At 39.4% G+C, this 12,843-nt stretch overlaps 1 protein-coding gene across 1 annotated transcript in view; it reads left to right on the top strand.

The window, feature by feature from the left end:
* The window catches only part of LOC124175000, a 51,714-nt gene that overhangs the window by 522 nt on the left and 38,349 nt on the right, over positions 1-12,843 (top strand). The window lies entirely within an intron of this gene.

Raw genomic sequence — 12,843 nt, 5'->3', positions numbered from 1 at the left:
GATTTTTTTATTTTACATATTTCGTAACATAGAGGGGATCGAAAATTTGATAATTTGGTGTTTTCTGGCACGGAGAACTCATTTTCAAAAATTCATAACGCCGGTTCTGTTTGAGCTGAAAAGTTCGTTTTTTCAACCCAAAGCTAATAAAATGAATTTTAATGCAACAATTGTTTCATTTACGATTAACCGAAATTTATATTGTTATAAATAATTAATATGTTTAAATCGATTTTTAGCAATTGCCTTCACCTCGTAGCGAGTTCTCAGCACGACCATCGTATTCTCCATCAATTCAAAATATGTTATGGATAAAAAATTTGACGTAGAATACGATGGTTGTGCTAAGAACTCGCTACGAGATTGGGGCAATTGTTAAAGATCGATTAAAACATATTAATTGTTTATAACAGTATAAATTTCGGAATAATCGTTAATGAAACAATTGTTGTAATAAAATTCATTTCATTAGCTTTGAGATGAAAAAAACGAACTTTCCAGCTCAAATAGAATTGGCGTTATGAATTTTTGAAAGTGAGTCCTCCAAGCCAAAAAATACCAAATTATCAAATTTTCGATCCCCTCTATTTTACGAAATATGTGAAATAAAAAACATGAGAGCTGTCATGGGACAGCCGGTACGAACGAAGTTCCTTACGCTATATTACTGCTCATTGAATAAATTAAGAACGTTTAATTGAAGAATAATTAAATGAAAAATTCATTGTTTATTAAGAAGAAAACGACAGAGATTTAGTGAGCGCGCGCGAGAGAGGCAAAGAGACGCTATACTGATGCCGCTTGTTTTCTTTCCGAGCGCTGTGTGAGAGAGAGAGAGAGAAAGTGGGAAAGCTATGAGAAAGAAAGAGAGGCAAAGTATAGACGTACGCTGTGAGAGAGCGCGCTGCGGCCCAAAGTATAGTTGTACGCTGTAGGAGAGAGAAAGAGGGGCGAAGTATAGTCGTGCGCTGTGAGTGAGAGAGACCGCTGCTGCCGTCTCCCACCCCAAGCGCTGAGACAGAGAGAGAGAGCGCGCGCACACGCTGGAATAGAGAGAGAGAGAGAGAGGGAGATCGCGCGCACTATAGCAAACGAGCACTATAGCCAAAAAGTGTCGGTTTTTTGGTGTCGTTTTTTTCCGCCTAGCCCCTACGGTGAACGAGCGATAAGGAACTTCGTTCCAAAATCCTCGAATACGTATCCGTATTTTTTCGGTATAGAACTCGTCGAAAAAAATTTCAGCTGAATCAAAAATGTGTCGGTCACAAAGGTGTTTGGTTGTAAAAGAATGTCCCATATACATTAAAACGTATCGCGCAATATTAATTTTACACAGCACGAAGTATTTTCAAAATGATTTCATAAATATCACCATTCACCATTCGTAAATATTTGGAAATATGTTCGAAAAATACGATTGAAACAAAACGGGTACGAATCGTTGTGGTTTCGTTTTATGAAGTTACGCCATCGGTCGCCCCCCTCCCCCCCCCACCTCCCAACTCCGCTACTCCTTGTCGGCAAACTTGAATGGTCATGTTTATTTTCCGTCCGTGCATTACATTGTATTCGATTATTCGCTCAGTCTACGAATAGTGACTGTGCGCGAGAAAAAAAAACTTTGTGTCGGCAGACGACTGTGCTCGACATTTTATATTTCCAAAATAAAGAGTATTTCTCATTCTTCTTCAGAGGTTTTCTATGAGGTACATACATGATTATCTCTGGTGAGTATTTATACATATATATATATGTACATTATAGAGTCGTATAAAACGTGCACCCCGACTTACGTTTTTTTCGACTTACGCCGTCAATGCCGGAACGACCCATAGCGTAACTTCGGGGTATTACTATATCGGAATCATTCTGAAATTGTACATCGCTTGTTACACACAACTCTACTGACAATAATGAAATAATTTTATGTTCGAAGCTATTTTACTAGTGAAAAGGGTTTCAAAAAATGATTATATATAATATTGTAACACTTTATTCATGTTACTATGGATATATGAAACAATTGTTGACATCGACGTTGAGGATTATTTTTATACCCTCTGAAATATTAAATGCAAGCAAACAGTATCTGAGATTCGAGGTACTATGAAGCTGCGGGTTGTGCGAAACAGTTCCTTCTCCCGGTTGATGGGAGTTTATAACATCCTTTGCGAAGTAATGTAATTTGAACATAGTTCACCACTCCATGAAGATATCCTCGCGGCATGTGACATTGCGTCCGTCCAACGGTTACGACGAATTATCCTGTAAAATATAAGCGTGTTCATGTGGTTGTTTCGCTTTTTCAATGCAAAATCCATAACATGATGAGTACTTGTCGATAAAAATATACTTTGGCAGAGAATTCGTGCCCTCCCCTCCTTATCATATAAAGACACATACAAATACATGGGTCCTCTTCTGTTCTCTTACAACCATGTGTCGGCGACATCTCACTATACCCAAAAATGTTAAAAGCGAATGGTCGAATCTGATGAAATGGAATAATGTGATTAAAAATTTGCATGGTCTTGAATAATCCGAAAAGTTGAGATAATTCTTTTGAAATTAAGATATTCATTTTTTACGAATCACTCTAAATTTCACCGTGTTCAATATTTTACTACCGATAGCAGATATCTAACGTATGGTCATTCGGAATGAATATGAATGGGAAATTCCTCGTCAAACCCGACGGATTATTTGTAATCGGAAAGATTTTTTACAGAATGTATAAAATGGTAGAAGCCTCGCCAAAAAATGGTACCATTAAACAATTCGTTCGTTAATAACAATTACAATGTTCAATGTTTCCGGATAAACCAAAGTTTTCTACGAAAGCTTATCCTCTCTGCTCGCGAATGTGCTGTGAATCATTTTTCTACGTCAAATAGAACCGGAGATGAGATATTGATTCTTCAAGTTTGCTGCGCGCTCATTTTGCAACAAAATTAAATGACTCGGCGCTTCCGGAAAGAAAATCGTAGAAATAGGTTTTGACTTTTTATGCTCATATATCACTTCGAAAAAGCTTTCATTGTTTTGGAAAATACGCGGTCATTTTTTGTCAGGATGATATTTCGGACTCAAGAACCTAAATTTCGTCCCAACTGACGTTTTATGGTTTATATGATGAAATAATAACAGTCGTATTATTTATTTTCCTCAAGATTTGAAATTTCTCGCATATTTGCATCGTACTTAGGGTATATGTCAACACGTGTAAATTTCACCAATTATCGGAAAAAAAAATTACCGTACGATTATAATAATTGAACCCTCCGAGCATTCGAATCTAGGCTCCGATAAAATTCTTGTTCTGCACACTCCTAACGAAAAATCAAAATGATTATATATCAATAAAACAGAGAAAAAAAAATTTGCAACACGTATACAATTTGGTTACTGAATATCTTAAAAAATGTATAACAAATCATTTGAACATTCACAAGAGATTACCGGCAAACCGCTAATGCGCCAGTAATCGATCTGAATCTCCGTAGGTCGTAATTTCAATCGAGAGCGGGTGTCGTTCTAGCTGACAGTCGTATGACAGGCTCGATAAACATATTTCCCATCAGGATGTTTAGAGATTCTAATGTCTTTATGCCATTATTCATGTAATCATTTCCTGGAATTCTTGTAACGCGTCGCGGCATGCTCACAGGAATGTGTAATGGCTATGTACTTAAATAACATAAAATGGTTCTAATTTAAATAATATTCTGATCACCTCCAATATTTCACAAACGAATATCACGCACAGTACTACAAATTCAGCAACATAGGCGGCTGAAATATTTTAAATACCTCACAACTAAATACATATGATAGATATATTCGAAAGCTTGATTGTATGAAAAACTCAAAATTATACTAGTATGGAATTTTGTATTCTAACGATTACCTGCACCACGATAAATGTACAACACAAATTACGTCACAGGAGATTCGTCACGAAGAATTTTTATCTGTCACACGACTGCCCGCTAGAACGATATAACCCTATCTCTCGATTGAAATTACGGACAACTGTGAGTAACTGTGATTTGTACATTCATCAGAAACGTGGTACGAGGAAACAAATCTGAAATATTATTTATTTGGCTTGGTCCTTTGCCTTACTTGCAGCCCTGTTTTCTTTTTCCTGACGAGCGTCTAAAATGTACTGTGGTTCTCTGATCTCCATATTTCTTAGCAGGCGGCTGTCAATGATCTCAGGTACCATACAACATTTATAGAATCTCGTCAAGAAGGGTTGCATTTTTTTAGACCAGAAGTCGGCGTTGCTCTCAACGACTATACTTTTCATACCTCGTGGTGTCCAAACAGCAAAGATGCAGTACTTTCTACGGGTGACGTGCAGCTGACCTTGCACTTGGTAGAAGTACTCGTGACTCTCGTTCATGTTCTCGCCTCGGCTGTCAAAAATACGATGCACATTTCCTTTTTTTTGTGCGATCGCTTCTTCCGGGGCGAAGTTCTTTATGGAAAACGGGCACTTGATTTCCACAATCCCATCGTCGCCGATTACACCGTCTGGCGACGCGCCGATGTACGGTAGCTCCTCATCGATGAACAACCCACACTCCGTGATGTTGATATTGCGCTCGGTGGCCAATTGTTTTCGCGCCTGTTCTTCGCATTGCCGGCCATATTCAATAGCAGGAAGCCGCAACGGTGTCGGAAACAGCAGCGATTTGACGGTGTTTTTACACGATGTATCACTTCGCATGCGACACACTCGTCCAAAATTCGATGCAGTCAATATCTTTTTCCGTATTGACAGCCAACGCTCGCTTTGTCCTTGCTGCCTTGTTGTCCGTTCAATTTCATCGCGGTTCGCTTGCCATTCGAGCAGCTGATCGTAGTGATACTGCGTTTTTATTGCGTTTTCTTCCGCCGATAAGTCGGGACGTTGACAATTAGGTCCGTAGTCTTCGGTTGTGTTCGAACGTCCAACTTTTCGCGATGTTGCACTCGAGTCGTTTTTCTTTTCAGCTTTTCGTTTCTCGGCACACCTGTCTCTGCTTGCTGCTTTATTCTCATTCCTCCGAATGTGCCGCTCTTCCATGTGCCTCAACGTCGCTGTTGGTTCCTCATTGACAGCTTCACTCAATACGCTCAAAGATTTATTCGTATTGAACTGTAGGACAGCCGCGGCACATCTTCCGGTATACGAACCTCTGGCCCCGTAATTTATTCGTTTACCACCGATGTATTTGCAAATGATGGAATTGTACCTCTCCACGCTATTGCTGTTTACGCCTAATATTATGCTGTCAGAGTAGCAACGTAGACTAGAAAAGGCTTCCTGTATCTTGTCGTACAGTCCGAAAGCCTTTAGAGCTGGAACGTGGTTTTCTTCGCCTTCTTTCAACGATCCGTCGCAAAAGTACCCCAGTTCAGCGCACTTCTTATGCTCACCAAACACGTGGCTCGGGATATTCAAAATATCTCCAGAAAGCTTCCGGGCCTTCAGGCTTGTGGGACCGTCTTCCGTCGATCTGAACTTTGCAGCCTTCGATACGGCAGTTCGCAGCCTCAGTACGCTACCTTCTACAACTTGGCGCAATTTCCCTATGCGACCTTTATTTTTCAGCGTGTCTTTTATTTTCGTTGCCAGATTACGCAACAAATGATTGATGCATTCGACCTTCTTAACAATCATATTCGGGTACGGATTGCTGTCCAAGATCTTCTTGTACACGCTACTGTCTCCATCGGCGATCAAAGTGGAGTAGATAAGTCCATGCGTATCAATGCTGGACGTGAATCCGTCGACGATAGCGTCACTCTCCATGCTGGTCGAACTGCGGTTTCGATCCCAATTTTTGTAGCACGTGTGCTCCGTAGGTTCCTTCCCAGTACGGGCCGCCCTCTCACACGTGGCACAAAATTTATTACGCACTCCGATGAAGAGGACCTTCTGCGTATGATACCCGACGATCGCTCCAACTCCAGACAGAGAGTCGTACTTTCCGGTTCGGTAAGATCGTTTCATCCAGCTACCATCCGCTACGACGGGAATATGAGGGATGCCATCAACGACGTCACCTCGCTTGAGAGCTAATTCCTTCTCAAGTTCTCCAGCAGCTCGCATTTCATCGTGGGCGGCATTCATGAACTGGACCGTTATATCGTTCTCGTACCTCAGATAGGTCCGCTGCGAGATGTTTGGGATATCAACCGCTGCAAGGAGTTGTTCCAATTGTGAATACCCTATTCCGCTCGTAATGCATCCGGCCACCGCGCTATGATGTATGTCCATGGATTGAAGATTTTCCGGTTCAGTCCAGACGCTGTCTTTGTAAAGGCACATTTGGCATTGAAAAAACACTTGTGTCTTCAAGCCTTGCCGGCGCGAATCCACGATTACCAGGGAACTCATCGGACAATTTAGGGCCGGTGCGTGATTCCCGAATTTCCGAATGAAATCAGTGAAAAGATGCTCCAAGTTTACAATACGGCGGCCATCGATGTGCGCTTCTTTTAAACGGTACGAGTCGGGTTCAGCGTCAGATACAACCAACTCGTAATCGGACAGGCCGTCTTCTTCAGGCCATTCAAAGTCGGATACTGCAGCGGCTCTCTCTATGTCGCAATCGTTGTCGCGAACGTTATCGTGGTCCCCAAGTTCTTCTGCGTCGCTATCATCATCTTCTGATTGCAAGATGCGCAACAGTTCGGGAGTCGACATGCGTCGGCGAGTACCTCCAGACGTGCTCGGTTCGTCGAGGTTCAATACGACCTCGAGTGGTTCACCTGCCTGCGCAGGCGGGGTCTCGGCGTGCGTAGCAGCAGCTATCGTAGCCGAAGAGTTGGCGGTCTCTTCGGCTGTTGCACGATTGAACGCCGCGCGGCGCCGCCTACACAAAGAGAAGATGGACAAATTCACTAGCAAATACCTCGCGGACCTCACTTCTAATTATCTTCGGAAACTAAATTTGCCGAAAATAGCTCATTGCCCGGTATAATCAGAGATACAGAATAAAAAACAATTTCTCAACGGCACGGAAAATGAAAGCCAAAACAAGTTTTCTTATCTTATCCACTACCGGCGTTTGTTGTAATAATAACAATAATAAGCAAATTGTTGTAAACAACATGTTGGAACATTTTAATTATTGTATGTCGCGTCACCATACTTTTCTAACTGTGTTACAACTTGATCACCATGCACTTGTCTAACACTATGACAACTTGTTTTGGTTTCATTACGCATCTTTATCCCAAATACACCTTACTGATAATTTTTATAGTTTCTGAAATACAAGAGGTCATTTTTGTGAAAGCAAAAGATATTTTTTCTTTCACTTCAAATCGGCGTAACTTTATTCAGTATTGATATTTATTTTTGAAACTTTAACACGACAAACTTGAATGTATCCCTCGACTTTGAAGCCCATTTACAATCCTGAATATAAAATATAAACAAAATTGCGATTTTTTCCAAAGATTTCATGCAGGATTCCTTATTATACTATACAATGAAAAAGTTGTACGACGAAATTTGAAGTTTTCATTTTTCAATCACACCAACATTTTAACAATGCTTCGAAGAAGGTTTGTGAAAGTTTTCGGCTTCCTACCTATTATTGTTCTGGAGCATTGTTAATTTTTCTACGAGCGCGTGTCGGGGTCATCTTTATTAGTCCAGGCAAAGCGTGATTTCGCTGAGAATTTTGGATAGAACGCTATTTTTTTTTTTAATTCTCTGGGGCGTCGGCCATGAGTGTAAAACTCAGTTTCCGGTTCCGAAAGGGTTAGCGAACGGCCGCCATATTGAGATCAAGGGTGTGATTGGTATTTGTTATTTACCTCCGTAACCGTGAGGCTGACAAAAATTTTGTCAAGAGCTTTTTTGTAGTTGATACAATTACCCATAACTTTTTCCCATAACTTTTTGCACTAATGTTAATAATAAAAAAATTATAAACCAAAAACGATGAAAAATTAGGGAATAGAAAACTTTGAGGCAAGATTATTAATTAATTTCAAATCTGACAATAAAAATGCATCTAACCTCTTTTATAGAGGATTTTGTTCTAAACAATTTGAATTATCATTTTTTCTTTCGCTTCGTTGTTATTGATTCTTACGGTAATTAAATTCTATTATTTCTTCTTCATTTAATTTAAACGGAATACATCCGAATTCCTTTCTTCTTTTATTTGTTCCTGAAAGTAAATAATAATAATCCGAAGTTTAGCAATTTATAAGAATATAAAACTCGTATGATTATTAAATTCTTAATTATTCGTAATCGAGAAAAAAAACTGTCGTTTCTCGAAAGTTTATTCGTTCTGTTTTTAGTTTTAAAAGGTATCCATTGCTTACGGATTATTGGAATTTATTATATGACGTTGAGGTTAATTATTTTTTTATTTAATTAATTTGAATTGACTGAATGTTAATAATTCGAAATGATTTCTAATAGAGAATTTTTAAATTCAATGATTTGTTTGAATTCATTCAGATATAATATTTTTGTTTTCAAATATCGAATTAATATAAAACTGTAAAAACGAATTCTTTAGTTATTTTTCGCTATATTTAAATTTCAAAATAGTTGATGAGTGATTTCGAGCCGTTTTTTTCCTTTTATTATATTGTTCTGTTTGAAAGTATAATTTACAAATTATTAGTCAGTATTTACCATAAGAATCAATAACAACGAAGCGAAAAAAAAAAAAATAATAAGTCTAATTGTTTATAACAAAATCCTCTATAAAAAAGGTTGGATGCATTTTTATTGTCAGATTTCAAATTAATTAATAATCTTGCCTCAAGGTTTTCTATTCCCTAATTTTTCATCGTTCTTTCGATTCCAATTTTGATAAGGATTCGCCCTGTCAAGTATTTGCTGTGAATTACGAATCACCCTGCATAGCAAGTGCAGATTTGCCAGGATTCTTGTAAATGATATCTATAATTGCATAACAGAAATTTGCAGTATATATTTTTTATAAAACACTTACCATTGCAACGAACGATTCGTTCGTCGGCGCGTCAAATTTAACCTTTTTTTCGATTCAGCCGTGCGACGTGACTTATCCATTGTTGCACTCACAAAATTATTGTTTTTTGTAACAAATATATGTATACACACTGGCTGCGTGAAAATTTGCACGTGATTAGAACTTGTGACACGGCAAATTACCAAAACACTCGCGTTTGCTTCGTTCGCCGCGAAAAGTGGATGTAGACGGTACGCGAGCAAACGCTGAAGTGACGGCCGCGCGGATAGTGGGGGACAGTGGCGTGTGTGAAGCGCAAGCGTCGCCGCCAAAGGACACCGAAGAGAGTCAGTCGTTCACGAACCTTCGACAACGATGAACCGTAAGTAATTTGTTACCAATCATAATATTTGGCGCGTAAATACTTTTTTCCACGCAGAAAATGCATTCTTTCGCATTATTGGTGTTATCGAAAAACATCAATAGCGTACAAAATATTTTAAGGTAGTAGGTCCAATCCAAAGCCATTCGCAAAAAGCCAAATTCCGTAATAATCAAAATTATGTTAATCCTCACATAATACGTGAAAAATGTTGATCTTACATCTTCATAGGTTTTTTTTATGTAATGTATGTATATCATTTGAGCTATAAATAACAGGGTGGCTACTGGTCAGGGAATTCTGGAAAACCTGTAAAAGCCTGTGAATTCGGAAATTCTGGAATAGTCATCGAAATGTCGTGGATTTTTTTTCGGAAACTCCGGGAATTGTTAACTATGTTTTTTATTATGAAAATACGTCCCACTGTTTTCATTGTGAAATTCAACATTTTTTACGTCGAAATCCACGCGAAATTATCGAAATCAAAAATTTTGTACTCGTTAATCATTTTTTTCGCATACCTATTCTACGCTCTCTGTTGTTAAATATTTATTAACACATGACAAATGTTGATTTTCACACATGTCTGAAAATAATTAACGGCGAGACCAATGGTACGTGGGTACGATCAACGATACACATAAACATTGTAAATAATTAAATGACAATAAACTTTGCAATGTACCATCGCAGTGTTAACAAAATTTGCGAATAACGCGTAATATTCCGTTACCGCAGCGCACGAACGCTGTACAAGCCGCTCGCACACCGAGCGTTTTTTTATAAAATCATTCATAGTTACAATATTTATAACCCGATTACACTGAAACTTTCGTAGTTACCTTCTCTAGTACTCTGGTTCGCTTTACTCACAGCAGCAATACGCGTTGCAACTTCCCTTTCTGACGTTTCACTTTTCTTGAGTTAGATCCCCATTACAAACGTGCGTAAGAGCTTTGATTTGGAAAGCTTCGCTTCAAAAAGATCTTGCGGATAGAGAAACGCGATCTTAGTTTATTCAGGTTTTGAATTGGGGCGTTAATTTTTCTGTTTGTTTTTTTTTGTTTTTTTGAGCCACCCTCTATTCAGCTTCAGCAGCTCGAGAATATTTATAAACCGCACTAAATTAGGGATTCGAATGCACAATTTCAGTAAAATATCAAATGATCGATTAATCGATAAATTATTACCGATTCAATCGAGTCTTATTCCATAATTTTTTTTCGACTCGATTAATCGATGTATCGATTATTTTTAGCTTAGTGGCCATCGCGATCCGGTATATAGGCTGTGAATTCGGGACCAAGATTTTGATGAATTATATTATTCGTGAGCGATATATTTTTCTGTATCTCCAAGTACTGTATGTATACCTAAACACCTGGCAACTGCCGCACTAGCAACGCAGATGTAGGGAAGGTCGCTCGCGTTGATTTTGATAAATCGTTGATTTGGCATGGGACTAATTTTGCGAACTTTATTTTTTAGCAAATATCAATGAAGGATATATGAATCCGGCGGGGATTCAGGTGGACCCCGACCAGCCAGCACCTCCGGGCGTTGAGGCACAGCCTCAATGGCCCGGAGGTGTGAATGTGCGGCTGAGGCCCCCGGTCCCACTCCAACAGCCGGGGGTGGCGTGGGGGGTCACCCCGAATCCCCAGCATCCGGGATACCACTGGGGCTACGCGCCGCCCCAGTGGTATGGTTGGCGGCAGGCGCCCCAACAGCCCCTAACGCCGGTAAGTAATCTTGTGTTTTCGTACGCAATTACGCGTGTGCTTATGCATTTTCTTTGCCTAGATTCCGGAATTGTACGGCGACCGACAGGGGCTGTTGATGGCGGCCCCTTTACAGCCGCCACCGCCGCCAATCCGATCCCCGGCGATGGTGGTTCCGCCCCCCTCACCTGCTGCCTCCTCGGCGGCGAGGCCTGATCGGGCGGCTAGCCCGACGCTTGAGGTACGTCCCCAACTACATATTTGATTGTTTCCAATTTTTTTTTTTGCAGTTATTGAAAGAGTCTGTCTAAGAATTAAAAAGTGGTTTAATTGTGTAATTTTCAAAAACTATGCAGTAGCCAGTATAATGTAACGATGACCGTCAGTAGATATCTTCGCGAAGCATACCATATTTTTCTGACACATTTTTATTGCCCAAGGAGTTGGGATGTTATACCCTCGCCGCGTGTGAACCGCTGTATACTGTCACTGCCGTGGCGAAACAGTTTTACTTTTCACTGTTTTCGTATTTTATAATTTGATATAGAATAGCTGCTCATCGGTCAAATATGCTCGTGACATTGGATCACAATTATTTGGTTGTTGATAGGAACGGATCACGGAGGCCGTCCGGGTGGCAGTGGAAGCCGCTATGGCCACCGGCGGTCCCGTTCCTCGAGGGGAAGGCAGCCGCCGCAACCGAAACCGCCGCCGTCGAGGAGGTGGTCGGCGAAATCGAAGGGGCGGGAGAGGGGGGGGGAACCAACCCACCTTTAATTTCTACTAAATATTTTTTTTTTATAATAAACTATAATTTTTCAAAATACTCTCCTTGATCTGGTCAGTACTATTCATCCCACAACTTCCCATAATCCTCCTATTTACGAATCACGTTCAAGAAAACCCTACCGTGCAGCCCGAGGGGGAAATAACTCGGTGAATTGTCGTGCCGATAGGTTTGTGAATTCATTATAATGCACCTGAATTAATGAAAATTAATTGAATTAATACGAAATAACTGAAAACTGAACTACTAAAAGTTCTAACTGAAATAATGAGAATTAACTGAAAAATAAATGAATTCTGGAAAATGAAGTCAAGCTGATTTGAATTAGTTTGGATTCATGCCCGAATTATCTGTTTACTGCGAAATAAAATTAAGATATTACTACGGTAAGCTCTGTGGTGTGTAATCGAGCTCGGTTTTTTTAAAACTTTTCATTTGGATAACGGTTAATATCTTTACAAATTTTTAACACAATTGTTTCATGCATTTACTAGAAAATCAGGGTTGAAGTCAGCACTCGTAACACGTATTCCCTATACCGATACAATAAAACGCGAATGTTTTTTTTATATTGTACTTTACCCGTCCGCGTCAATCTGATGGAAAATAAATATCTGGCAGAGAAGAAATGCAGGTAATAATGTTTAAAATATTAGGAATTTTTCATTCATAGCACTTATTGATACACACGTAAAAAGTCCTATATTCATGACAAAATCTCTCGTGCGATGGTTGAGGGAATCAATTTTACTTATTGATCAATGTTTTATTTCTGCATTGTTTGGCAATTTCGCCAGACATCATTGATGTTACATAAGTTATTTCGTCATTAGAAAAATTGCTTCATGAAAGTTCCTCATTTGATAGAAATTCACGGAAAACTGTTATTGTTTCACATTCAATAAACTAGAGGGAGGATTATAATATAAACGAGTGGTATTGAATTTCAAAAAAGGAGGGATAGTACTTGGAATCCGAAGAAGTTGATTCCTT

The sequence above is a fragment of the Neodiprion fabricii genome, chromosome 2 (genome assembly GCF_021155785.1).
Source record: "Neodiprion fabricii isolate iyNeoFabr1 chromosome 2, iyNeoFabr1.1, whole genome shotgun sequence".
Taxonomy (NCBI): Eukaryota; Metazoa; Arthropoda; class Insecta; order Hymenoptera; family Diprionidae; genus Neodiprion; species Neodiprion fabricii.
This window is presented reverse-complemented; position numbering and strand designations above follow the sequence as displayed.